The sequence below is a fragment of the Hylobates moloch genome, unplaced genomic scaffold (genome assembly GCF_009828535.3).
Source record: "Hylobates moloch isolate HMO894 unplaced genomic scaffold, HMol_V3 SCAFFOLD_19, whole genome shotgun sequence".
Lineage (NCBI taxonomy): Eukaryota > Metazoa > Chordata > Mammalia > Primates > Hylobatidae > Hylobates > Hylobates moloch.
The window spans coordinates 20,774,348-20,799,106 of NW_026652294.1; the positions used below are offsets into that span (position 1 = coordinate 20,774,348).

General features: G+C 54.0%; 1 protein-coding gene across 1 annotated transcript in view; it reads left to right on the forward strand.

Moving 5' to 3' along the window:
• Nucleotides 1–24,759, forward strand: part of LOC131380672 (voltage-dependent T-type calcium channel subunit alpha-1I-like) — a 99,127-nt gene that overhangs the window by 19,739 nt on the left and 54,629 nt on the right. The gene's annotated exons all lie outside the window — the stretch shown is intronic.

A 24,759-nucleotide genomic window follows, 5' to 3' on the forward strand; every position in this document is an offset into this window, starting at 1 on the left:
AGATCCCAGGAAGTGCCCAGGGAAGAGGGAAGCAGGGACCATCCATGTGGCTAGTTTTTTTTTTTTTTTTTTTTTAGACAGAGTCTTGCTCTGTCACTCAGGCTGGAGTGTAGTGGCACTATCTCGGCTCACTGCAACCTCCGCCTCCCAGGTTCAAGCAATTGTCCTGCCTCAGCCTCCCAGGTAGCTGGGACTACAGGCACCCACCACCATGCCCTACCGATTTTTGTATTTTTAGTAGAGATGGGGTTTCACCATGTTGGTCAGGCTGGTCTCGAACTCCTGACTCGTGATCCGCCCACCTCGGCCTCCCAAAGTGCTGGGATTACAGGTGTGAGCCACTGTGCCCAGCCTACATGGCTAGTTTTAATACAAAGCACTGGGGAAACCTCAGGGGCTTGTGGCATGTGAACAGAGGAGTGTCAGGCCTGAGAAGGGGGTGGCCACAGGAGTTCTGGGCCTTTAGGAAGAGAAAGGCTGGCAGGAGGACCAGGGGGACAATGTCACAATGTCTCAGGGGCCTTTCCTGGGTTAGATGACAAGAGTTGATTCTGGCTCTGTCACTTGGGTGCTGTGTGACCATGAGTAAGTCACTTTGCCTCTTTGAGCCTTGGGGGGTCTGGATGGGCAATACTGCTCTGGGCTGGAGGCAGGGGCATGGCTCAGATGACTTGGCCTGGGAGTCTGACCCAGCTGCATCTCTGGTGGGCTCTGGCTGGGCTGGCTGGGCTGCTGCCCAAGTGTCACGGAGAGGCCCCTAGGTGGGGGTGGTCGAGTCCTGTCTGCCATGTGTGTGACCCTGGGCAGTCTCCTCTCTCTGAGCCTCAGCACCTCCACCTAAAAAGGAGACAGCAGACGAATCACCCCTTCCAGCCCTGGGAGCCCAGAGTGTTAGCCACACACGCCATGGGGGCTGCCTTGACCTCAGGCACCCTGACCCCTGACCACCGAGTGAGCCAGCCTCTGGGAACCCACCCAGTTTTCCATATTTCTGGCCTGTTGGGCAAACAGAGTCCTTGGGGCCACTGTCTCCTTGGTTTTCACCACCCCTCCTCCACCCTCAGGGTATGTGGGTCATGGCCTGGGGTTGGAGACAACAGTGGGGCTGGCCCAGGAGGGAGAGGAGTACTGGTTTTGGGAAGAGCTGGGCCTGCCTCTTGTCTGTCTTGGAGACAGCCCTGGGTCTAAGGGGTGGGGCAGAAAGCAGCCCCCCCTTCATCAGGAGGGACTTTTCAGTCCCGGGAGCTGCGCAGGGCGAGGGTTCCCCCGGCATCCCCATGGCCAGGGCTGCTGAGGCTGGACTGGGATAGAGGTGATTCAGGTCTCAGCCTTAACTGGTGGGATACGGACTCTCTTCAGGCCAGAGATTTGGCGACTCAAAAGTACAGCAACTTCAAAGGTGTCAGCTCTGGGACACTCAGACTCAAAACTTCTGTGACAGTCTAAGGGTTCAAAGTTAAGATTTAAGCCTCAGCGACACTGCAATTCTAAGCTTCTGTTATTCAAAGGCTGCAAAATTCTGTGTTTCAAAGAGTGTGTGAACCTAAGACTTGGTGGCTGTGATGCTGTGTGCCTAGGAGTTGGAGGATTCTGGACCCGGTGGCTGCAGCCGCTGCTGGCCTGAGATTTCATAGCTGAATTGGGTCAGATGGGAGAGGGGCCAAGGAGGGTTCCACAAACAGAGACGCAGGAGACTTGGCTGTCCATAGGGGGCCCCTAGAGCAGGGACTCAGTCGTGGAGAGCTCAGGGTGGGCTTTAGGGGCTTGGGATGGGGTGTGTGTGTGTGGGTGGGGCAGGGGCCGAAGGCTCTAGGATTCTTTCCTGGCTAGAAACTTCACTCCCTCCTGTGCTCCGTGGGAGGGGGCCTGGGGCAGTGCTTAAGCTTGCACTCCTCAATGGGACACCATTGGCATTTGGGGGTTGACAGTGCTTTGTAGTCTTGTCTGTCTTGCATATTCAGTAGTAGTAGTGTCCTTCAATCATTGTGACTACCATAAATGACCTTTCGCATGTCTAGACCCTGCAGAGGGCGACTCTCTTCCCCACTGAGAACCCAAAGGGATGGTGGATGCGTAGCATCAGAGTCAGGCTGGTGGGAGCTGCTGTCATGATGGCTAGGCCCGGGAAGGGGAGGGCAGCATGGGAGGGTCCCCCAGACAGCCTGTCCAGAGCTCGTGTCCCTGGTGCTGAGGGGCCCTGGCCCAGAGTCAGCTGCTCTTTGAAGCCTGGTGCTCCCTGACTCAGCTCCTCTTCCAGCCTGGAGCTAGGCCCTGAGTCACTGCCTGACTCACTGGAGAGCCAGCAGGCTGCTGGGACCCTCATGGAGCCTGCAAGCTGGGGTGGGAAAGGGCCACTCGCCCAAATGTCAGCACCACTCCCTGCCTGGCCTGGGCCATGGGCATGGGCTGGCAGCTGCGGGTGCAGCTGCAAGGCCTCTGGGTTCGAAATGTCAGGGGATAGATTGTGCTACTTGAATCACGGGGAGGTGGCGTGTGGCACCGTGGAAAGTGCTGAGCACCTGAATCACATAGACCTGGAGGCTGGTTCTCTCTTGCTGTGTGACCATGGGTCAGTTTCTTAACATTTCCAAGCCCCAGTTTCCCCACCTGTCAAACATGGGTGGTAATACCCACTCCACAGGGTTGATTGCACTGAGGACAGAGCAGGGCAATGTGACAGTGGAGTTTGGGGACTGGAAAAGCCGCCGTATGTGTGGTTATCACTCTGATTACCTGTGCCTGAACCCTGAACAGGCTCTCACGTACTGCTGAGTCAACACTCTGCTTGCTGTACATTCAATTAGACATTGGGGACAGGTCTTTAGACAGAATATAACACCTTCAGAGGACATTGTTTCCAAGGAACATCAGATCCAATCTCTGTTAACTTAGGTGAATTTGAGCTTGTTCTGCTGCTAGTGGCCATGCCCCCATCAGTGCAGACATTGCTAATCGAGCCTCCCGGCATTCTCCAGCAGGGCACCTCTGGCAGCTATGGGGAGCCATCAGCCTGAAACCTATTATTATTTTCCACCCTAGATTAGACTTTCAGAGCCTTTCTTTCTTTTCTTTCCTTTTTTTTTTTTTTTTTTTTTGAGACACAGTCTCTCTCTGTCACCCAGGCTGGAGTGCAGTGGCATGATCTTGGCTCACTGCAACCTCTGCCTCCTGGGTTCAAGTGATTCTCCCACCTCAGCCTCCTGAGTAGCTGGAATTACAGAAGTGCACCACCATGCCGGGCTAATTTTGAATTTTTAATAAGAGACGGGGTTTCACCATTTTAGCCAGGCTGGTCTTGAATTCCTGACCTCAAGTGATCTGCCCGCCTCGGCCTCCCAAAGTGCTGGGATTGCAGGCATGAGCCAACGTGCCCGGCCTTCAGAGCCTTTCTTAGGAGCATAGCTGGCTGCATATGAGTGAAGGGCCAGGGTGAGTTGCGCTCACTTCCTTTTCCCCCTCCCTGAGCCTCAGTTTTCTCATCTCTTTAACAGGCTGATTAAAGATGATTAGCGATGATTCCTGTAAAGCACCCAGCGGTGTGTCCAGCACAGAAATGTGCAGGATGAGAGATGATGCTGATTGCTGAAAGCATTTTGTCTGTATTACGAGCTTTAACCCTCATAACCACCCGTGGGGATAGGGGCTCTCATAGCCCCATTTTACAGATGAGGAAAGTGAAGCTCAAAGAGGTTGAGTCACTTTTATCCAGGGTTGCACAGCCAGGCTGTGGCAGAGCTGGCATCAAAACCCCGATTTCTGTGCCTCCCCAGCCCTGGCTTTTATTCAGGACAACATTGCCACCTGCAGAGTCTGGAGAAACACCAGGTTCTCCACACTCCACCAGGGCAGAGGGGAGCTTCCTGTTTCCAGGCAGTGGGGCGAGGGTCCCGCTGCCTCTCTGTGGCCTGCTGAAGTGAACCCCTTGGGAAGTCTGTAGCCCCCTGCCCTCCTGGCACGCTTCTGGGCTGGGCCTCCTGCACGCCAGCCAGTGCTGAGCCAGCGCTTCTGCTGTGGTGGGAAGCAGTGATGCATAGTGGGGAAGCCAGTCGGCTGTGAAGGCCGCCTCTCTGCTCGGGGAAGGGGAGGGCGCCAGCCTGGGGGGAGGCAGGAGAGGCCAGCTGCCCAATAACCCTTTGCGCCCTTGTCTCCCTGTCTGTGGGATGGGGAAAGTTGGGCACCAGGTCTGGAAGGGGCTGTCCAGGGCACCTATTTCCTGGCCGCCCTCCTCGTGGGTGGGCCCCCGCCTCTGTGCCTTTGTGGTCCTGGTTCTCTCCTGACCCCACCTTGCCCCTCTGCCGACTTGTGTCTGCTTCTGCTCCCCTGTCTGGCTCCAGCTCTCTGCCTGCCAGGGCTGGGGTCTGGATGTCTGGGCTTCTTCTTCTTCTCCTTCTCCTTCTTCTTCTTCTTTTTTTTTTGAGACCAAGTCTCGCACTGTCGCCCAGGCTGGAGTGCAATGGTGCGATCTTGGCTCACTGCAACCTTCGCCTCCCAGTTTCAAGTGATTCTCCTGCCTCAGCCTCCTGAGTAGCTGGGATTACAGGTGCTCACCCCCAGACCCAGCTAATTTTTGTGTTTTTAGTAGAGATGGGGTTTCACCAGCCTCCTGAGTAGCTGGAATTACAGAAGCACACCACCATGCTGGGCTAATTTTTGAATTTTTGATAAGAGACGGGGTTTCACCATTTTAGCCAGGCTGGTCTTGAACTCCTGACTTCAGGTGATCTGCTGGGCTTGGCCTCCCAAAGTGCTGGGATTACAGGCGGGAGCCACTGCGTCCAGCCAATGTCTGTGCTTCTAAGCGACCATCTGGTTCTGCCCATGCACCTGGTGGAGACCCCTGCCTCTCGCATCCACTGATTTCGTCTGGCACTGGGCAAGAAGAGGCCAGGGCGCCCGGTCTCCTCATGGCCCCTCGGAGCCCAGTCTTGTGCTGTGCGTGACGATGGTTGAGGCTGTCCAAGGAGGGAATGGCTCGTGTTCATCCATTGTTCTCCCAGTCATTAGTACATCCACCAAGCCTTTCCCGAGTGTGAGCTGTGAGCCTGGACTGTTGTGCAGAGCACAGCTCTGGCCCTTTTGTACAGGAGGAAAACTGCTCTGGCTGTGCAGCCAGGAGACCCGTCGAGAGGCGCCTGTGGGATGATGGCGAGAAACGATAGTGGACCAGGGTGCCGGCTGAGGGCCTGGAGAGGGGGCTTGGTGCAGCTCTGGCTCCTTTAGGGTTGGTGTTAGGAGATGGAGACTCAGAGGTGACCCCAGGGTCCGTGGCTTGGTTGCCAAGTGAAGGAAGATCTGCTCCTGGCTTCTTAGACCAGTGGCCTTGGCCAAGTCCCTTGCCCTTGCTGAGCCTCTGTTTGCTCATCTGTGAAATGGGGGCCACAGTGACCCCCAGTTGGGGATATTAAGGGGGGTCCAGTGAGAATTCTGGGGCAAGCATGGACAAACTAAGTGCTGAGTGGCAGCTGTGTGCACACTGGAGCTGACGGTGGTGCTGGCAGGTTCCTGAGCCTGCAATGGGCTGAGACGCCTAGGGCTTGGCCAGGGTGGGAAATTGTTGGCTCCTGGAGGTGGGAGGGCAGGAAGGTGGGGAGTGGGGCCTGGAGAGCTGTAAGTGTGTTGGGAGAGGAATGGCGCCATCTCTGCAGAAGACCTCCTCCCATCGCCTGCTGTCCCTGCCCTGGTCACTTAGCCCCTGCCCCTGCGTCTGAGCAGGCCACCTCTCAGTTCTGCTCCAGACAGGGCCTCAGGCCTCTGGTAAAGGCCTCTGGGACTCTCTGGGAACTCTGGACTATTAGGAAGTCCTCCCTTAATCTAATCTCCATCCTCCCTGCCCCCAGTCCTTTCTGGTAGGGCCACTGGGAGTGTCTGGGGTTGGGTTCTTCCATCTCTTCTTGTCTACACAGGCAGCTCCTGGGACCTTGCCCCACGTGACCACTGGTACCACCCTCCCTCCTCCTCCCCTGCTCTGCAGAGAGAGCACTGGGCCAGGCGCCCAAAACTGTGTGACCTTGGTAGTCACCTCTCCCCTGGGCCCCCCCTCTCCTTCCCAGTTCACCTTCCTCCTTGGGGGTTTATCTGCTGTCAAGTGCTGTGTACCCAGAGGGGCTGCTGTCCCTGCCCTGCTCCACTGCTCCCTGCCTCCCTTCATTTGTGTGCTGATTCTTTCCTTACTCCCTGTAGCTCCCGGAAATTGGCTAACTGAGCCTGGACTCGAGGTCTCCACCATCTGCCTATTATCCTTCAGCCCTATTCTTCCCGTTCTTTCCCTTGGGGTCCAGTGCTCTGTTCTGAAGCCCCAGCCAGCTGCTGAGGCTTCCCAACCTTTCCCTTCCTCTGCCTTTGCTCCTGCTGGGCACCACCTGTGATGCCCTTCCCCATCGCCGTGGTTCTCAACCCCACCAGCCCCACAAGCCCAACTTCCAGGCACCATCGGCAGGAAGTCATCCCTTTTCCTCACTAGCCTCCTCAGCCCTACGTGGGTCCTGCCCTTCTGTCCTCCCAGTAGTTGTTTGCTGCTAGCTTTGTCCCCTGCATTGGGCTATGACACCCTGGAAGACAGGGCTTACGCCTCTGACTTTACTATGTCTCCAATGCCCAGCACAGGCCTGGTGCTCCCAAGCTTCAGGCACTCTCCAGTTCACAGAGCTCTTCCCCACCTACCATGACCCATCAGACTCTCTGAGCACCTCCTAAGAGGGTACAGGGCAGCAAGTGCCAACTCTCCACCCACAGCTGGGGAGACTGAGGCCCAGGAAGGGAGCATGCCATGCCTAGGGCCACACACTGAGTCATCAGCAAAGCCAGAGAAGGCAAGCGCAGGACCCAGACTGTCAGGCAAGAGCCATCCCTGCCCTAGCCCGCTTATGGCTGGGTGTATCTGTCTGTTTGCATTGCTGTGTAAGAATACCCAAGGGTGGGTAGTTTCTAAAGAAGAGAGGTTTATTTGGCTCATGGTTCTGCAGGCTGTACAAGAAGCGTGGTGCCAGCATTTGTTTCTGGTCAGGACCTCAGGAAGCTTTTACTCATGGTGGAAGGGCAAGGGGGAGAAGGTGTGTCGCATGGAGAGAGAGGGAGTGGTGCCAGGCTCTTTCAAGCTCTTTTTTTTTTTTGAGACAGAGTTTTGCTCTTGTCGCCCAGGCTGGAGTGCCATGGCGCGATCTCTGCTCACTACAACCTCTGCCTTCCAGGTTCAAGCGATTCTCCTGCCTCAGCCTCCCAAGTAGCTGGGATTACAGGTGCCCACCACCATGCCTGGCTAATTTTTTTGTATTTTTAATAGAGATGGGGTTTTGCCATGTTGGGCAAGCTGGTCTGGAACTTCTCACCTCAAGTGATCCACCAGCCTCGGCCTCCCAAAGTGCTGGGATTACAGGCCTGAGCCACCATGCCCAGCCTCTTTGAAGCTCTTTTAAACAACCAGCTCTTACATGAACTAATAGAGAACTCACTTGTTACCCGGGGGAGGACACTGAGCCCCTCAGGAGGGATCCACCCCATGACCCAAACACCTCCCTCCAGGCCCCACCTCCAGCACTGGGGATCATGTTTCACAGGAGATTTGGAGGAGACACACATCAAAGCCATATCTCTGGGGAAGGGGCTCTATAGAGGGGGAGGTGTCCCTTCTGCCTTCAGCCCTGGCCTAATGGGCTGTCCAGACGGGAGGCCAGCATTACTGGAAGCAGCAACACATGTCTGGGAAATTGTCCGTTTCCCTCCATCTGCTGTGGAGAAAGTTGTTTTTCTCAGAAATAAAAGTCAGCATCAGGCACCATTCCCAGGGATGCTCAGCGGGGCCAGAGAGGAGGCCGCACTTTCACTGACCAGCAGGGCGGGCCCGGCAGGCATTGGAGGAGCCTGACCCCCAGGGCAACCTGAGGTACCCTGGCATGGAGGTTTTTGTGTAAAGAGAACTGCAAGGCTGTCCCTGATCCAACCTGGGGGCATTGGTGAAGCCTGCCTGGGGGAGGGGCTATTCAGCCTGGGTCTTGCTGTATAAATAGAAATTTTCCACAACAGTTCAGGGAGGGTTTTCCAGGCAGAGGGAACACGGTAGGGCACAGGGAGGGGTTTAGTGAGGCTGAAACCATATGGGGCAGGGGCTGGATGGCAGGGTGTCAAATGCCAGGTTAGAGCTTACACTTGGTCTTGTGTGCCACGGGTGGGTGTCTAGCAGGGGTAGGACTTGGGCAAATTCACTTATTAGAATGGTGACTCCCAAAGCAGACTGGAGGATGCTTGAGGGAAAGACTGAGGCCTAGAAACCAGGTGAGAGGCCCCTACAATGGATACTGACGGATGGATTGATCACCCATTCATTTGACAAGTGTTGGAGCCCAGCTATGTGTTGGACACTGGTCTGGGCTTGAGTGGAGGCGCCCCCAGGCCTGTTCAGCCATGTCATGTGGGACCGCAGTACACCAGGCCTGGGCACCCAGTGGTGACCCTAAGGAGTCCCCAGTCTGATGGAGGAGGCAAAGCCACACCCGAATCACACTCTTGTGAAGGAAAGTGGAGTCTAGGCTGGGTAGAGGGACCCTCTGAGGGGCATGAGTGACAGGAGAACAGGGCAGCCAGCTTGTTCTGAGTGGGGATGCCACAGAAGAAGGACGCCTCGGAGGTAGGGCAGGAGAGAGTGGGAGGGGAGAAGTGGTGAGGCAGAGAAGTGGGAGGGGGCATGGCCTCCTGGCTGAGGAAGCAGCCTGATCAAGGGCTCAGAGCTGAGTTTAGGGTCACCAGGGTTGCTAATAGCCTGGTGTGTGGGCTGGGAGAGGATGTGCGTGAGGATGGAAGGACATTTGGGGTCCATATTCTGGAGGGCAGAGGGGAAGACTGCGAGGGGAGGCACCGGTGTGGATAAGGGGCCTTCTGTATGCTGGGTGCTGTTCCTGCTCCCAGCAGCTGAGCCGGCCCTGAGTCGCCCATTTGACAGAGAGGCGAAGTGCCTGTCCTGGGCCACCCAGCCTGGCAGGGGCTTGGGTGGGAGACCTGATGGGATGGGAAATCTCGTAACTGAAGGAGAACTAGAAAGCAAGCTGGCCGGCTGATGAAGGGCCAGCCGCTGCCAGGGAATTTAAGACATGATTGGATTTTTACTGGTCTGTCCTGCCTGGGCTTCTGCCCTGCTGCCTCCCTCAAACTGCCTCATGATCCCATTGAGAGACAAATGGCCTCATTTATTTTCCTTGGAGAGAAATCAGTATGTCTTTTTAATCAGCCATGATGTCTTCTGCTAATCTCTCTCCAGCTCTCCTGTAGGACCACCTTTCACATTTCCATCCTCATCTGCCTAGTGGAGCTGTGCTTTGCTCTCCAGTCTCCCTCTTCTTCCCCGAGTTCAAATCCTGACACGGGTGCCTATCCTGTGTGATGCTGAGCAAGCTATCTGGCCTCTCTGAGTGCACTTCCAAGCAGAAGGAGAAGGCTTGGTTGGCTGAGATGTGCTGTGCGAATGTGAAGGCTTGTGGTGCAGAGCCATGGGAAGAGGGCCAAGGTGGAGGTGGACAGAGCAGGGGGTGCTGAGGACTATACCTGGCTTTTCCCAGTGGAGCAGTGGGGGAGGCTCCCAGCCCCACACCCGTGTCACAGTGAAAGGGTGATTGTGGATTGACTCTCCCCAAGGTACAGTCTGGGCTTCACCTACTGCAAGCTTGATGACCTCAGGCAAGTAACCCCTCCTCTCTGGGTCTCAGTTTCCTCATCCATAAAATTGGGCTGGGGTGGGCTATATCAGTGGTTTTCAATCGGTGTGACTTTGCCTGCCAGGGGACACTTCATAATGTCTGGAGACGGTTTTGGTTGTTCCAACGTGGGGAGGATGTGCTACTGGTTTCCAGTGGGTAAAGGCCAAGTACACTATAGTGCACAGGATAGAGGATAGAGTCCCACAGCAAAGAATTGTCCAGCCCCAGTGACAAAGAATTATTCAGCAGCAATCAGTCTGAAACCCAGCCCTGGCAGTCTCTGAGATCTCTTGAAGCTCTGAAAGTGTGAAACAGTATGGAGTCGAGGGCCTTGGAAGGAGGGCACCAAGACTGAGAGTGGGGATCCCTGAAGGAGGAGGAGGAGATGGTATAGTCACATAGACTTGGATTAGAACCCTGGAGCTACCTACCATTTACTGAAATGTCACATTCCCAACCACCTTCCCATACTCCCACCCACCCATCTTCCCCCATACAGCCCCCCACCCATCTTTCCCCCATACCTCTACCCACCCATCTTTCCTCCATACACTCACTCACCTATCTTTACTCCCCACCCACCCTTCTTTGCTTCATCACTCCATCCATCCATCCATCCATCCATCCATCCATCCATCCATCCATCCAACCATCCATCTATCCATCCATCCATCCATTAATCTATCTAACCATCCATTCATCCATCTAACCATCCACCCATCCAAGCATCCAACTATCCACCCATCCATCTAACAATCCATCCATCCATCCATCTGTCTTTCCATCCAAGCACCCAACTATCCATCCATCCATCCATCCATCCATCCATCCATCCATCCATCCATCCAACAATCCATCCATTCATCCATCCAACTGTCCATCCATCCATCCATCCATCCATCCATCCATCCATGCATCCATCTCTCCATCCATCCATCTATCCAACAATCCATCCATCCATTCATCCATCCATCCATCCATCCATCCATTCATCAATCCAACTGTCCATCCATTCACCCATCCAACCCTCCAACCACTCGTCCATTGAACCAACCATACATTCATCTATCCAACCATCCATCCATCCAGCCAGCCATCCAACCATCTATCCATCCATCCATCCACCCATTTAGCCATCCTTCCATCCATCCATCTATCCATCCATCCACCCACCCACCCATCCATCCAGCCATTCATCCATTTACCTATCTTTCCGTCTCTTCATGCATTCATCTGCTTGTCCACCCATCCCTCCACTCAACCTTTACATTCATGCATTTATCCACACATCTTCCTAACAATTACTTATTTAATCAACATTGACCCTGCTACCCAAAAACCTATTTACACATCCATCAATCCATCCACTCATCTATCCATTCATTTGTTTGGCAGATGCTTGTTGATTATCCTCCCACATTTCTCATCCATTCTACTATCTGCCGAATGCCCAGAAAAAACCCACATTGGGCACGATCACTCATCCTTTGTACCACTCGCAAGGTCTTTTGTATCTGGCTTATTCTCCTCACCTTCTGCTGGACTATGAGCTCCTTGAAGATGGGTTCCATGTTCCAAGAGTGCCTGTTTCTTCCCTAGACCTTGGCCGCTGGCCCTGCACATAGTAGGTGTGCAGCACAGCTTTTGATGAGGTGCATCCTGGCAGGCAAGGTTGGAGGTAGAGGTTGTATGGCCTGAGATGAGGCTGGAGGGAGACCAAGAGTGCTGTCACAGAGGGCCTTGTATGCCAAGCCAAGGACTTTGGAAAGAAGGCAGTGGGGAGCCACAAAAGGCTTTTGGTTTTGAAAGGGCTCTCTGGCTGCCATGGAGGTGGGGGATGTATCAGAGGATACAAGGCTACAGGAGAAGGCTGTTCAGGAAGGAGAGAATGCAGCCTGCCTGGGGCAATGGCGCATTGAGGAGTGGACAGAGAGGAAGGGTTTAGGTGGTGAAATGGACAGATCTCCAAGATAGATGTGGGGCAAGGGGAAGGGAGGTTCCAGAGAGTTCTAGTCTGGAAAACTTCCAGGACTGGTGATGGGGGTGCATCCTTCACGGAGGTGGGACATACTGGGGGAGAATTTAGTGGTCTGGGGAGAATATGGTACATCTTATCTGGACGTGATGAATCTGAGGTTCCCAGAGACTTCCCAGCACTGTATCTGGAAGGCCTGGTGCTCAGCAGTCAGGGTGCCTGGGGCTGGGACAGACTTGGGACCTGCTTAGCCATAGTCATTTAGGCTGTGGAAGTGGGTATGGAGTCAAGGAGAGGAGATGGGAGACCAGAGGGCTGGGGGCCTGGAGGAGCCCAGCATTTAAGTGACAGAACCACAAAGTGGGAGGAAGACCATTCTAGGGGCTTGTGGCATCTTCTGGGGCCCAAGGGGAAGAGAGTTTCTAGAGCAGGGGTCTGAACCTGGGGTTCATGAACTTGCATGGGCACAAGTTGTGTATTTGTTTTCACTGACCCCTGACTGAAATTTAGGATTTCTTTCTGTTATGGATGGAAGAAACAAACCGCACTGGTATTATTAGCAACTCCTGTGGCTGTCACCTGTAGAAATCACCAATGGTCCTTGTAGAGCTCTCAGAATATCATTACAGCCATCACTTTGAGGCAGACTCATTTAGCATCCAGCCCAGCACTGGAGCTTGCTACTCATTGTGGTGATAACAAAGAATATATGTTTCTCTATCAAAAATTTGTTTTAAAAATATTTTGATAACTACTTTAATATAACTGCCTTCCTTTCTAGTTCTACCCTTTTTTTTTTTTTTTTTTTTTGAGATAGAGTTTCGCTTTTGTTGCTGAGTCTGGAGTGCAGTGGTGCAATCTCGGCTCATTGCAACCTCTGCCTCCCGGGTTCAAGCGATTCTCCTGCCTCAGCCTCCTAAGTAGCTGGGATTACAGGCATGTGCCACCGCACCCGGAAAATTTTTTTTGCATTTTAGTAGAGACAGGGTTTCACCATGTTGGTCAGGCTGGTCTTGAACTCCTGACCTCAGTTGATCCACCCAGCTCGGTCTCCCAAAGTGCTGGGATTACAAGTGTGAGCCACTGGGCCCGGCCTTTTTTTTTTTTTTTTTTTTTTTTTTTTTTGAGACTGAGTCTCTGCTTGTCACCCAGGCTGGAGTGCAGTGGCGTGATCTTGGCTCACTGCAGCCTCTGCCTCCCGATTTTAAGCAATTCTCCTGCCTCAGCCTTCCGAGTAACTGGGATTACAGGTTTACAGGTCTGAGCCACCATGCCCAGCTAAATTTTGTATTTAGTAGAGACGGAGTTTCACCACGTTGGTCTGACCAGGCTGGTCTCGAACTCCTAGCCTCAAGTGATCTGCCTGTCTCGGCCTCCCAAAGTGCTGGGTGGGATTATAGGCGTGAGCTACTGTGCCTGGCTGTAAACTTTAAAAAGAAAAAACTTTTGAAGTTTTTTTTTTTCAGTGATGTCCCACTATATTGCCCAGGCTGGCTTTGAACTTCTGGGCTCAAGTGATCCACCAGCCTCAGCCTCCTCACTATAGCTGGGGCTATAGTGCACCACTGCAGCTGTTTACTAATCCTACACTGCAACATTAAAAAAAATGCATTTGACCTGGCGCGGTGGCTCACGCCTGTAATCCCAGCACTTTGGGAGGCCGAGGTGGGTGGATCATGAGGTCAGGAGATTGAGACTCTCCTGGCCAACATGGTGAAACCCCGTCTCTACTAAAAATACAAAAATTAGCCAGGCATGGTGGCATGTGCCTGTAATCCCAGCTACTTGGGAGGCTGAGGCAGGAGAATCGCTTGAACCCGGGAGTCGGAAGTTGCAGTGAGCCGAGATCGTGCCATTGTACTCCAGTCTGGTGACAAAGCGAGACTCCATCTCAAAAAAGTCAGGAGTTCCAGACCAGCCTGGCCAACATATAATGAAACCCCGTCTCTACTAAAAATACAAAAATTAGCTGGACATGGTGGCACATGCCTGTAGTCCCAGCCACTTAGGAAGCTGAGGCAGGAGAATCACTTGAACCTGGGAGGTGGAAGTTGCAGTGAGCTATCACGCTACTGCAATCCAGCCTGGGTGACAGAATTAGACTCCGTCTCTAAAATAAATAAATAAATAAATAAATAAAAACTTTATTCTGAAAAGGGGCTTGTGGCACAGAAAAGGTTAAGAACTCCTGTTCTAGAAGAGGGGTCAGTCATGCCCGGTGCTGCTGGCATGTGCGAGTGCGAATGCCTGCTGCATCTGTGTGCACACGTGTATAAGGGGTGCAGGTGCATGAGGGGCAGCAGCGCTCCTTGGGAATGCACACATGAACACGTACGTGTGTTCAGGGGCAGGCAGGGGAGACGTGCAGTGGAGGACAGGTCCCCAGGGAGGCTGGAGAATGTAATCCACACTGGTGTAGCCCTCACCCTCTCAGTTCAATGGCTGCTTGGGGGAAGGGGGGCATCCGAGGCACGGCGAGGTCCCAGAGGAGGCATCTGCAGCCCCTGCCCAAGAGTCAGGGAAGGCTTCTTGCCTGCATACTTTCTGTGTGGTTGGGCTCCCGAGGCTGGATCAGCCCACAGAATGTGGGACCCTGGCCCCCAGGGGCCTGCCTGACCCTTCTCTTCAGCAGTGATGGAAGCAGCTGTGTCTGGCAAGTCTCTTCGGCTGGAGCTGTGTGGACCTTCCACCCTGGCTTCTTGTCCCAGCTGGCAGCCTCTGTTTCCTGCCATTGCCTCCCCTACTCCGCTATCTGCACTGGGTACTGAAGCTTGCTGGATATTTGGGAATCAGAGACTTTGGCCAAATCCAGTGAGTTCTTATACAATGGGGATTCTGAGAAGTGGGGCTGGAGTAGGAACAAGGAAGGGCTCACTCCCTTGTCCCTTCCTGCAAAGGATCTCAGTGCACTGAGACGGCATAGCTTATAAGCAGAACCAATCATGCCATTTGTCATGCGGGGAGTTCCTTGGCGCTGGAGGCATGTAAGTGGAGGGAGGCCTGGGATCACCTGCCTGGCAGGTCTCTTCATTTTATGGATCAGCTTTCTGTCTCAGCTCAATCACTGTGTCATCTTGGGCAAGAGCTGTCCTCTCTGGGCCTTCATTTTCACAGCCATAAAGTGGGGTGTAATAATGTCTGCCATGCCTGTCTCCCGAGGCAGCTGTGGCCACAGGTGGAACAAGGCTTAAAGGAGCATTAGAAGACAGGAGGGTATGAGATTCAAATCCTGGCTATGTCCCTCACTAACTGTGTCCTTGGGCAAGGCTAAGGAACAGAGATGATGCCCATCCCTGCAGGTTGTTGTAAAGGTTCCCGTGGAGTTTGGCAATAGCAGGCGCCCTAGCAGGTGCCTGTGGTTTATTTTATTTATGATTATTATTATTTTTTGAGACAGAGTCTCACTCTGCCACCCAGGCTGGAGTGCAATGGCATGATCTCAGCTCACTGCAACCTCCGCCTCCTGGGTTCAAGCAGTTCTCCTACCTCAGCTTCTGGAGTAGCTGGGACCACGGGCATGCGCCACCATACCTGGCTAATTTTTCTATTTTTAGTAGAGACAGGGTTTCACCATATTGGCCAGGCTGGTCTTGAACTCCTGGCCTCATGTGATCTGCCTGCCTCGGCCTTGCAAAGTGCTGAGATTACAGGTAAGCCACTGTGCTGGCTGATTGTGGTTTTTTAATAGTTGCATTTTTGTTTTTCCTTAAAGCAGTTGCTCTTCATTTTTTTTTTTTTTGAGACAAAGTCTTGCTCTGTCACCCAGGCTGGAGTGCAGTGGCACCATCATAACTCACTGCAGCCTTGAACTCCTGGGCTTAAGTGATCCTCCTGCCTCAGCTTTCCAAGTAACTGGGACCACAGGTGCATGCCAGGGCACTCAGCTGTTCCATTTTTTATTGAGGTTAAATGTACAAGTTGAGCTCACAAATCCTAGTGTGCACTTCAAGGCATTTTCATATAAGTCCTCTCCTAGGGCCACCACTCAGGTCAAGAAGAACATCTCCAGTCCCCGAAGCTTCCCTGTCCCCCATCCGCCTTGGGTACTCCCTAACGTTACTGCTCTTCTGACCTCCTTCACTGTAGATTGGCTTCTCCTGGCTCTTAACTTCATGTAATTGGAGTCGTGCATTGTTTGCTCTGCTGCGTCTGGCTTCTGTTTCCCAGCAGGGATCCCTCCATGCTGTTGTGTGTTTCAGTCGCCTGTCCTTTTCATGGCTGAGTAGTACTCCATGCGGGCTTCTCATGCATGGCACTGGTGACATTTTGAGCTGGATGATTCTTTGTTGTGGGGCTGTCCTGTACATTGTAGGGTGTTCAGCTGTATCCCTGGTCTCTACCCACTAGATGCCAGTGTCCTATCCCCTCAAGTGTGACAACCAAAAATGTCTCCAGACATGGCCAAATGTCCCTTGGGGGACAAAATCATCCCCGGTTGAAAACCACCACCCTACCCCATTCTTCTGTTGATGAACACCTAGGTTGTCCCAGGTTGGGGCTGTTACCAATAACACAGATGTACCTGTTCTGGGACGTGGCTTTTCGCAGGGTGTGTGAGCATTTCTCCTGGGTATGCACCCAGGAGTGGCCCTGCTGGGTCCTAGCGTGGGCCTATGTTTGGTTTTAGTAGAAGCTGCTGAGCGGCCTTCCAGAGTGATGGTTGCCTGTAAAGATCCGTCAATGATCTTTCGATGAATGATGAAGTCCATTCGTTTATTCAATGAATGAATAAACGAATGAACGAACGAATGTGTGAATGAGTGTCCTCCCAAAACCCCAGGCTCTGAAACAGCTGATGTTCAAAATGGCGGCCACTGTTGCTGGAACACACGCTACGCCGTCACGTATCACGGGTGGTCCCGGAACAGGGATGCACACGGGCACCTTCGGGGAAGGAGCTGAGCCTAGTTCATCTCAGCACCCTGAGGCACAGGCCATGTATACAGCAGGTGGTCCATGGATGCTTGTAGGCCTGGCCTCAGAGGAGCACGGAGCTGGCCCAAGAACTGGGATCTGGAACCTCAGGCCTGGAGGGCCTGAGGCCTGAGCTCCCCCTCCTTTGGGTTCACTGGGGACCAGCAGGGGAGGGACACTTTGTGTAGGTGCTGGTCCACCTTCCCTACCTCCCTGATCCAGGAGGATGGAGCCCCCAGCCCCTTTTCTCCACTTGATTTATTTAGACAACTGAAACACACCCTGGGAAATGGATCAGATTTTAGATTTGACAAAAATAAAAACAAACTTGGCCACCCCTGCCAAACCCAGTGTTCCCGCCCCCACCAGCCTCCCAGAGCCCCCCGAATCACAGAAACTGACTGTCGCCTGGGCCTACAGAAGGAGGGTGGTGGTCGCCATGGTAACCGTGCAGGCCTCTGGCACGGCTCCTGGAGAGGAGGCTGACCTGCAGGGCCTGCCCGGGCACCGGGCACTGCCCCTCCACACAGTTGCTCTTCTAGCTGGGAACTGGCAGGTTTGAGGGAGCCCCAGCATAGTGGCTTCCCTGGTGACCCTGTCCCCTTAGTCCACATCCTGACCTTCTCAGGCCTTGGTGGCTGGGGTGTGGTGTGGTTATGATCTGGCTTAGCCGGGTTTTGATCCGGCTCAGCCTCCTCCTGGCTGGGGGACCTTGAGGCAAACATGCCCTTGCTGGCTTCCCCTCCCCTTCTTCCTGCAGGTAGAGCCTTCCTTCTGTACCACAGCAGGGGCTGGAACATCCCTCTTCCTGACCCCACTGGATACGGCACAGGCCTGGGCCCCCAGCAGGGACACAGCCAGACAGGCTGCCGGCTGGGCTCACCACTGACCCAGCCTCCACTTCCCTTTGCCTGGCTGGGAGCCTCAGAGGGAGACAATGTGGATGGGGAGGAAAGAGCAAATATTCTATCTCAACAGGGGGCCCCTCACATCGCAGACACTGAGCGGGGTGATGGCAGGATGTGTGGATGAGAACATGGGATTTGCAGCCAGTGAGAGGCAGGGCAGATCCTGCCCCTGCCACATACCACGTGAATGACCCTGGAACCAGCTCCTGTGGCCTTCGTTTCGTTTCCTGTAAAGTGGGGATAACGGTAGTATCAGCCAGTTTGGGAGAACTCTGCTGATGTTGCAGGGTGACCCTGCTCATTGCTAGGCCTGGTTGACAGATTCTTTTTGATTTTTATTTTTTGAGATAGGATCTCGCTCTGTCGCTCAGGCTGGAGTGAAGTGGCTTGATCTTGGCTCACAGCGACCTTCACCTCCTGGGCTTAAGTGATCCTCCCATCTCAACCTTCTGAGTAACTGAGACTACAGGCACGTACCACCACGGCCAGCTAATTAAAAAATTTTTTTTTTGAGATATGAGGTCTCACTATGTTGCCCAGGCTGGTCTCAAACTCCTGGGCTCAAGTGATCCTCCTGCCTTGCCCTCCCAAAGTGCTGGGATTACAGATGTGAGCCACTGCATCTGGCCTGGATTCTTTTTTTTTTTTTTTTTTTTTCCTGAGACGGAGTTTCACTCTTGTTGCCCAGGCTGGAGTGCAATGGCACGATCTCAGCTCACTGCAACCTCCTCACCTCCCGGGTTCAAGCGATCCTCCTGCCTCAGCCTCCTGAGTAACTGGGATTACAGATGCCCGCCACCACGCCCAGTTAATTTTTGTATTTTTAGTACAGGCGGGGTTTCACCATGTTGGCCAGGCTAGTCTTGAACTCCTGACCTCAAGTGATCTGCCCGTCCCGGCTTCCCAAAGTGCTGGGATTACAGATATGAGCCACAGCACCTGGCCTGGCCTGGATTCTTTACAAAAGGCTGTGGGCGAAGATTCAGTATGCCGCAGGACAGATGTCAATCAACGGGGCTGTACTAGCATCTCTTCTTTTCTTTTCTTTTTTTTTGTTTTTGAGATGGAGTCTCGCTCTGTCACCCAGGCTGGAGTGCGGGAGTGCAATCTCAGCTCACTGCAACCTCTGTCTCCTGGGTTCAAGTGATTCTCCTGCCTCAGCCTCCTGAGTAGCTGGGATTACAGGTGCGTGCCACCACACCCAGCTAATTTTTGTATTGTTATTGTTAGTAGAGATGGGATTTTGCCATGTTGGCCAGGTTGGTCTTGAATTTCTGAACTTAGGTGATCTGCCTGCCTCAGCCTCTCAAATTGCTGGGATTACAGGCGTGAGCCCCTATGCCTGGGCACATCTCTTATTTTCTACTGAAGGTAATATGAAGTAACCAGTGGGTAATACCAGCGTGAGATTCTTAGTCCTCTCCTGGGGTGGTGGCTTTTCCTTTTTTTTTTTTTTTTTTAAAGCCCACAATGAGAGACCCCTTGGTCCTGTTATAAGAGAGGATGACAATAAAAGCGGCCTCTCTGGTGCACACCACGTGGCAAGCCCTGGTCCCAGGAGCCCACAGCTACTGGGGCTCTTGCCTCCTCCTGTGCTGGCTGCATGGTTTAAATGAGATAACACATGCCAGTTTGTTTTTGTTTTTTAAGATGGTGTTTCACTCTGTCACCCAGGCTGGAGTGCAGTGGTGCAATCTCAGCTCATTGCAACCTCCACCTCCTGGGTTCAAGCGATTCTTCTGCCTCAACCTCCCAAGTAGCTGGGATTACAGGCACCTGCCACCATGCCCAGCTAATTTTTTGTATTTTTAGTAGAGACAGGGTTTCACTGTGTTGGCCAGGTTGGTCTTGAACTCCTGACCTCAGGTGATTTGCCCGCCTTGGCCCCCTAAAGTGCTGGGATCACAGGCGTAAGCCACTGCGCTTGGCCATGCATCTGTTTGATTTGGAGGCTCCTTGGCAAACAGACACTCAGGGGCACTGAAGAAGTGTTCGCGATTGTCCCCATTATTACCACCGGCAGGCTGGTGCCTGGCACACAACAGGCACACAATATAAGCACATTCATTCCCCCTGCTCAGCTCTGAGACCCCAGTTCTGAAGACTTTGAGAGGTGTGGTGGGGGGACATGGGTAGGAAGTGGGGCTGAGGGCCCAGACTGTGCTGAGGCGCTGGGGGGCTCTGCAGCAGCACCCAAGGACCCTGAGTGTTTTTCTCCCCCAGGCCTGCGTGCTTGGGACGGCTTTGCCTGCCAAGGAAACTCGATTGATTGCATCACCATTGATCTGTTTCTCCATCTGTGTTCCTCAAAGGCGCTCAGGGCTGCCCGTCAGGGATCTAATCAGCTTAAAGTGATGGCGCTGTGGCTGTGCCGAGTGTGTGGGGAAATGCGGAGGGTTTCTGTGTGAGTTTGAAAAATCGACTCTGTCTTGGGGACCCCGGTGGGTGGGGAGTCTGTTGTCTGAGTGTCACTTCTGCTCTGGGCTTGCTGTGGAGCTGGGACAGGTTTCTGCCCCTGTTTTCCATCAGTGCAATGAGGGATTGGAGCCGTTGCTCTCTAACGACGCTGGCAGGGCTGCTCTGTGGCAAAGGTCACCCCGACTGCAGTGAGGGCCTGAGGGGTGAAGTAGGCGAGGCGGCTGGGCCTCAGATGCCCATCACAGGGCTTCAAGCCTCGCTGTGAGAGGCAGTTAGGAGCCATTGAAGATGCCCTGCCCTCGTGGCGCTAGCACTCCAGCCCTGCCCCCTCTGTCACCCGGAAATCCTGTGCTGCCCCTTGGGGCTCCAGCTTCCCTCAGGTTGTCCCCGAACCTCGCGGCTTCACTTGCCTGTGTTCTCAGAGAGTTCCTCAACGCTTGTGACTCATGGTGGAAGCAAGAGGCGTTGGGCCAGGCTGCAGAGCGGCTCAAGCCAGAGACCTCGACTCCCCCCGCCACCCTCCTACCCCACGCTGCACTGTCTGGTTTAACTTCAAGGAGTGCTGGTGCTTTTGATCCCTGAGCCAGTGGGGAGTGTGTCAGGAACCGCGGGCAGTGATGCCAGTTCTGGCCTGACTTCTAAGCCTCCTGGGTTCTTGGAAGGGGCCCAAGCTGTGCCATCTGGGATTTCCCTGGGCACCTCTGGGCAAGGGCTGAGACCATCCATCGCTGAATTTCTGAAGCTGAGCAGCCCAGGGATGAAAGCCACTCCATCTGCCCCCCCGGGGGACCCAGTGCAGTGGGCGAGTTAGATGAGCCACAGAGGCAGTGCTGTGCAGCGGCCACTGGCACTGCCGTGAATCAGACAATCTGGGCTGCTCGGAGACTGGGTGACCTTGTGTGGGTGGTGTCAGCTCTCCAGGCTTGTTCCTCATCCGTCCCCAGGGGATTGTGAGAGCTGAAGTCATGTCCCTAGGGTGTCTGGCACACAGTTGTCAGAGTTACTGCCAAATTCATTACTGTGGTATGTGCTAGCCAGGGCAAGTGGGAGTGCTTCTGGAGAAGAGGCTGAGCCACCACCTTGTGAGGGGCAAGAGGCACATCTGGGGAAGCTTCAAGAAGAGGTGACCTGCGAACTGGGCTCTGAAAGAGTCTGCCTGCTGGAGAGGTGGAGGAAAGGGAAAGCGCAGGCAGAGAGTGTGTTTGGAGAAAGCGAGGAGTTCAGTGCGTGCTGAGGCCAGTGAGCGGTAAGACTGCAAGGATTTACTGAGGCGAGAGTCTAGGCCTTGTATACCAGGCTCGGGAGGGTGATGGGGAGCCATGGGAGGTTCTTGAGCAGGAGAAAGGCATCTGGAGAGTGTGTTTCAGGCAGATTAGCCTGGCAGTGGCAAAACAGCTTGGAGGCAGGAAAAGCCTCCAGCCTGAGGTTCTGCATCTCAGCTCTGCTCTTTTCCAGCTGGTGACCTTGGGCCAATCTGTTTCCCTTTTGTGTCTTGGTTTCCTTATTTGTAAATGGGGCTTATAATAGAGCTGTGAGGATTAAATGAGATAACTTTTGGAAAATGTTCAAGTTGTGTTGGGCACACAGCAAGTGCCTGGTTATCGTGTGGGGCAGATTGGAGGGGCAGAGACCAGGGCTGGGGGATACAGAGGATGCTGGGTCAGGGTCCTGGGGAGACATACTGAAGATGGGCTGAGAAGCCTCAGGGGAGGGAGGAGAGCCATGGGCAGAGACAGGCCGTACTTCACAGAGGAGAGTGCTGGCCTTGGAGTCCAGCAGGCCTGGTGTGAGTCTCTGTGCCAGTACTTCCTAGCTGCGAAGCCCAGGAGAGGCCCCTGATTTCCCCGTGTCTCAGCCTTCCTTATCTGTAAAATGGGCCTGCTGACCTCCACTGCTCAGGGCCTTGTTGAGGAGGCAGCAGGGGCACCAGGCTCCTGGGAGACACTGCTAAGTGCATTTTGAGCCTGAAACTGGCAGAAAGGGCAGAGGGAGCAGAGGATGGGGCTGGAAGGAGAGAGCGCACGACAGGAAGAGGGGAAAGGCGAGGGGGATGGGGGATGTTCTCCGGTAATTAGAATGTTTGAACTTCAAAAAAGTTAATTAATGATGAAGCTGCTGCTGGAGCCAGGCTCAGGCTCAAAGGGGGCCCTGGCAGCGACTGAAATTAATTACAGGCTATGGCGGGAGAGTGGCAGTGGGGTGAGGGGACAGGAAGGAGCAAGGCTGGGGCCGGGAGGAGCTGAGGAGAGGCCAGGAGAAGGCAGCATCCCAAGTGGGCAGGACTGGGGATGGGAGGGAGGCTGTTGCCATGGAAACAGGGTCATCTCTCCCACTCCTCTCTGGGTGGGGTCCCACTGAGGGTTAGGCTGGTGTGGCTACGTCCCAGCTAAGGGCAAGGGCTTTGAAATGGAGGGGTGAGGGGTTGGTTTGGAGACACTCCCGAGTCCCCGGATGTTGGAGTGGGCAGGGCCCGTAGAGATTTACAGTAGCACCCCCTCTTACCCACAGGGGACACAGTCCAAGACCCGCAGTGGATGCCCGAAGCCACAAATAGCACTGAACCCTATATTTACTATGTTTTTTCCCTATACCTGCATACCTGGATAAAGTTTAATTGGTAAATCAGGCATTGTAAGAGATGAGCAGCAACCAATAATAAAACAGATCAGGCCGGGCGCGGTGGCTCACGCCTATAATCCCAGCACTTTGGGAGGCCGAGGTGGGCGGATCACAAAGTCAGGAGATCAAGACCATCCTGGCCAACATGGTGAAACCCTATCTCTACTAAAATACAAAAAAATTAGCCGGGCGTGGTGGCACGCGCCTGTAGTACCAGCTACTCAGGAGGTTGAGGCAGGGGAATCGCTTGAACCCTGGGAGGCAGAGGTTGCAGTGAGCCAAGATCATGCCACTGCACTCTAGCCTGGCAACAGAGCAAGACTCCATCTCAAAATAAATAAATAAAATAAAATAAATAAAACAATTAGGCCGGGCACAGTGGCTCATGCCTGTAATCCCAGCACTTTGGGAGACAGAGGTGGGTGGATCACCTGGGGTCAGGAGTTTAAGACCAGCCTGGTCAACATGGTGAAACCCCGTCTCTACTAAAAATACAAAAAATTAGCCAGGCTTGGTGGCAGGTGCCTGTAATCCCAGCTACTTGGGAGGCTGAGGCAGGAGAATCACTTGAACCCAGGAGGCAGAGGTTGCAGTGGGCCAGGATCTCACCATTGCACTCCAGCCTGGGCAATAAAAGTGAAACTCCGTCTCAAAAAAAAAAAAAAAAAAAAGAAAAAAGAAAAAAAAGAACGATTAGAATCACGTACGATAATCAAAGTTATATGAATGTGGTCTCCCTCTTTCTCTCTCTCAAAATCTCTTATTGTACCACACTCATACCTAATTTTGGGCCACAGTGGACCATGGGTAACTGACACGGCAGATAATGAGGGACAGCTGTATCTATTCATCTGACAGATGTTCATTGACCACCTACTAGATGTTAGGGCCAGGAGTGTAAAGTCCCTGTTCCCCTTGGAATGTAGATTAGAGCAGTGGCAGAGACAATGAGCATGTCAGCAAGACAGTGGCAGGGTGTGAAGGCGGCGTGTGACAGCTGGGGGTGATGAGGTTGGGTGGAGACTTCTCAGAGGAGGTGACCATGATGCTAGAAGCTCAGCCCTTGAAGTGGGAATAGCACATGCAAAGGCCCTGAGGCGGGGTGTCCTGATGTCACTCATTGTGTGTCCGAGGAGCGACAGGAGCCAGTGAGGTCAGAGCAGGGTGAGCCAGGGCAGCACGGAGGGAGATGGGGGTGCAGGGCAGAGGGAGATGGGGGACAGGGTGGAGGGAGATGGGGGGGCAGGGCAGAGGGAGATGGGGGGCGGGGCGGAGGGAGATGGGGTGTCAGAGTGGGGCCCTACAGGCCAGGCAAGGGCTTCAAAATTTGTGCTGAGAGAGCCCGGGAACAAGGGCAGGGTTTTGTGCTGGGGAGGGAAGTGGTCTGGCTGATGTTTTTAACTGCCCACTGCCGCTGCCCAGGGAGGGTGGTTTGGAGGGGCCAGGGCAGACCCAGGGGGCTGATGGGGAGGCTCCTGGTCATCCGGTGGAGGACCTCCAGGTTCAGAGACAGGGAGGGGCTTGCTGAAAACCACAGAGCCAGTCAGTGCTGGGACAGGAGTTCAAATGCAGGTCTCCTGGCTTCGTTGTCTTGTTTGCTGCTTTTACTGCATGAGAGCCCCTGTTTCCTGACACTCAGTTTCTGGGGGAGGAAAGGGGTTGCATAGGTGGGGTGTGGTGAGTTCTATCAGCATCTCTCCTCTTAGAGAAGGAGAACCTACTCCCGACTCCAGTCATTGCCTGTTAAGGTCAGTCAGGCTGCATGGTCTGGAAGTTCACCTGGGTGTCTGACTTCAGTCATTCATACTATGTGCGGCTCAAGTCCATTTCATCCTGGGTTGCCTCTTTTCAAGTAGGCACAGATTTTCTAAGGCCCCGGGACTCAGTCAACTGGAGATGCCAGTTGGGGAGATCTGAGCAGTCTTCGGATTTCTCATTGGTATGACAGGCGGGGGCTGGGAGTGACACAGCCCTGAGCTCCTTGAGGCCCGACCTCGCTGGTCCTGTGACTGGGAGGATTGAGAGTGGCGGGACTGGACACTGCCGGCTGTATTCTAAGGATGGGTAGGAGTTGGCCTGGGAGGGAGGGAGGAGGGCATTCGTGGAGGGGCTCTCAGCAGTGGTGAGGAGAGCAGCCTGGCCAGGTGCAGGAGGGGAGCCCATTCACCCCAGCTGCAAGCTGTTCCCAGAGGCCCTGCCCAAGGCCAGGTTCACGGCCGGCTCTGGATCCCCTCCGTGGCAG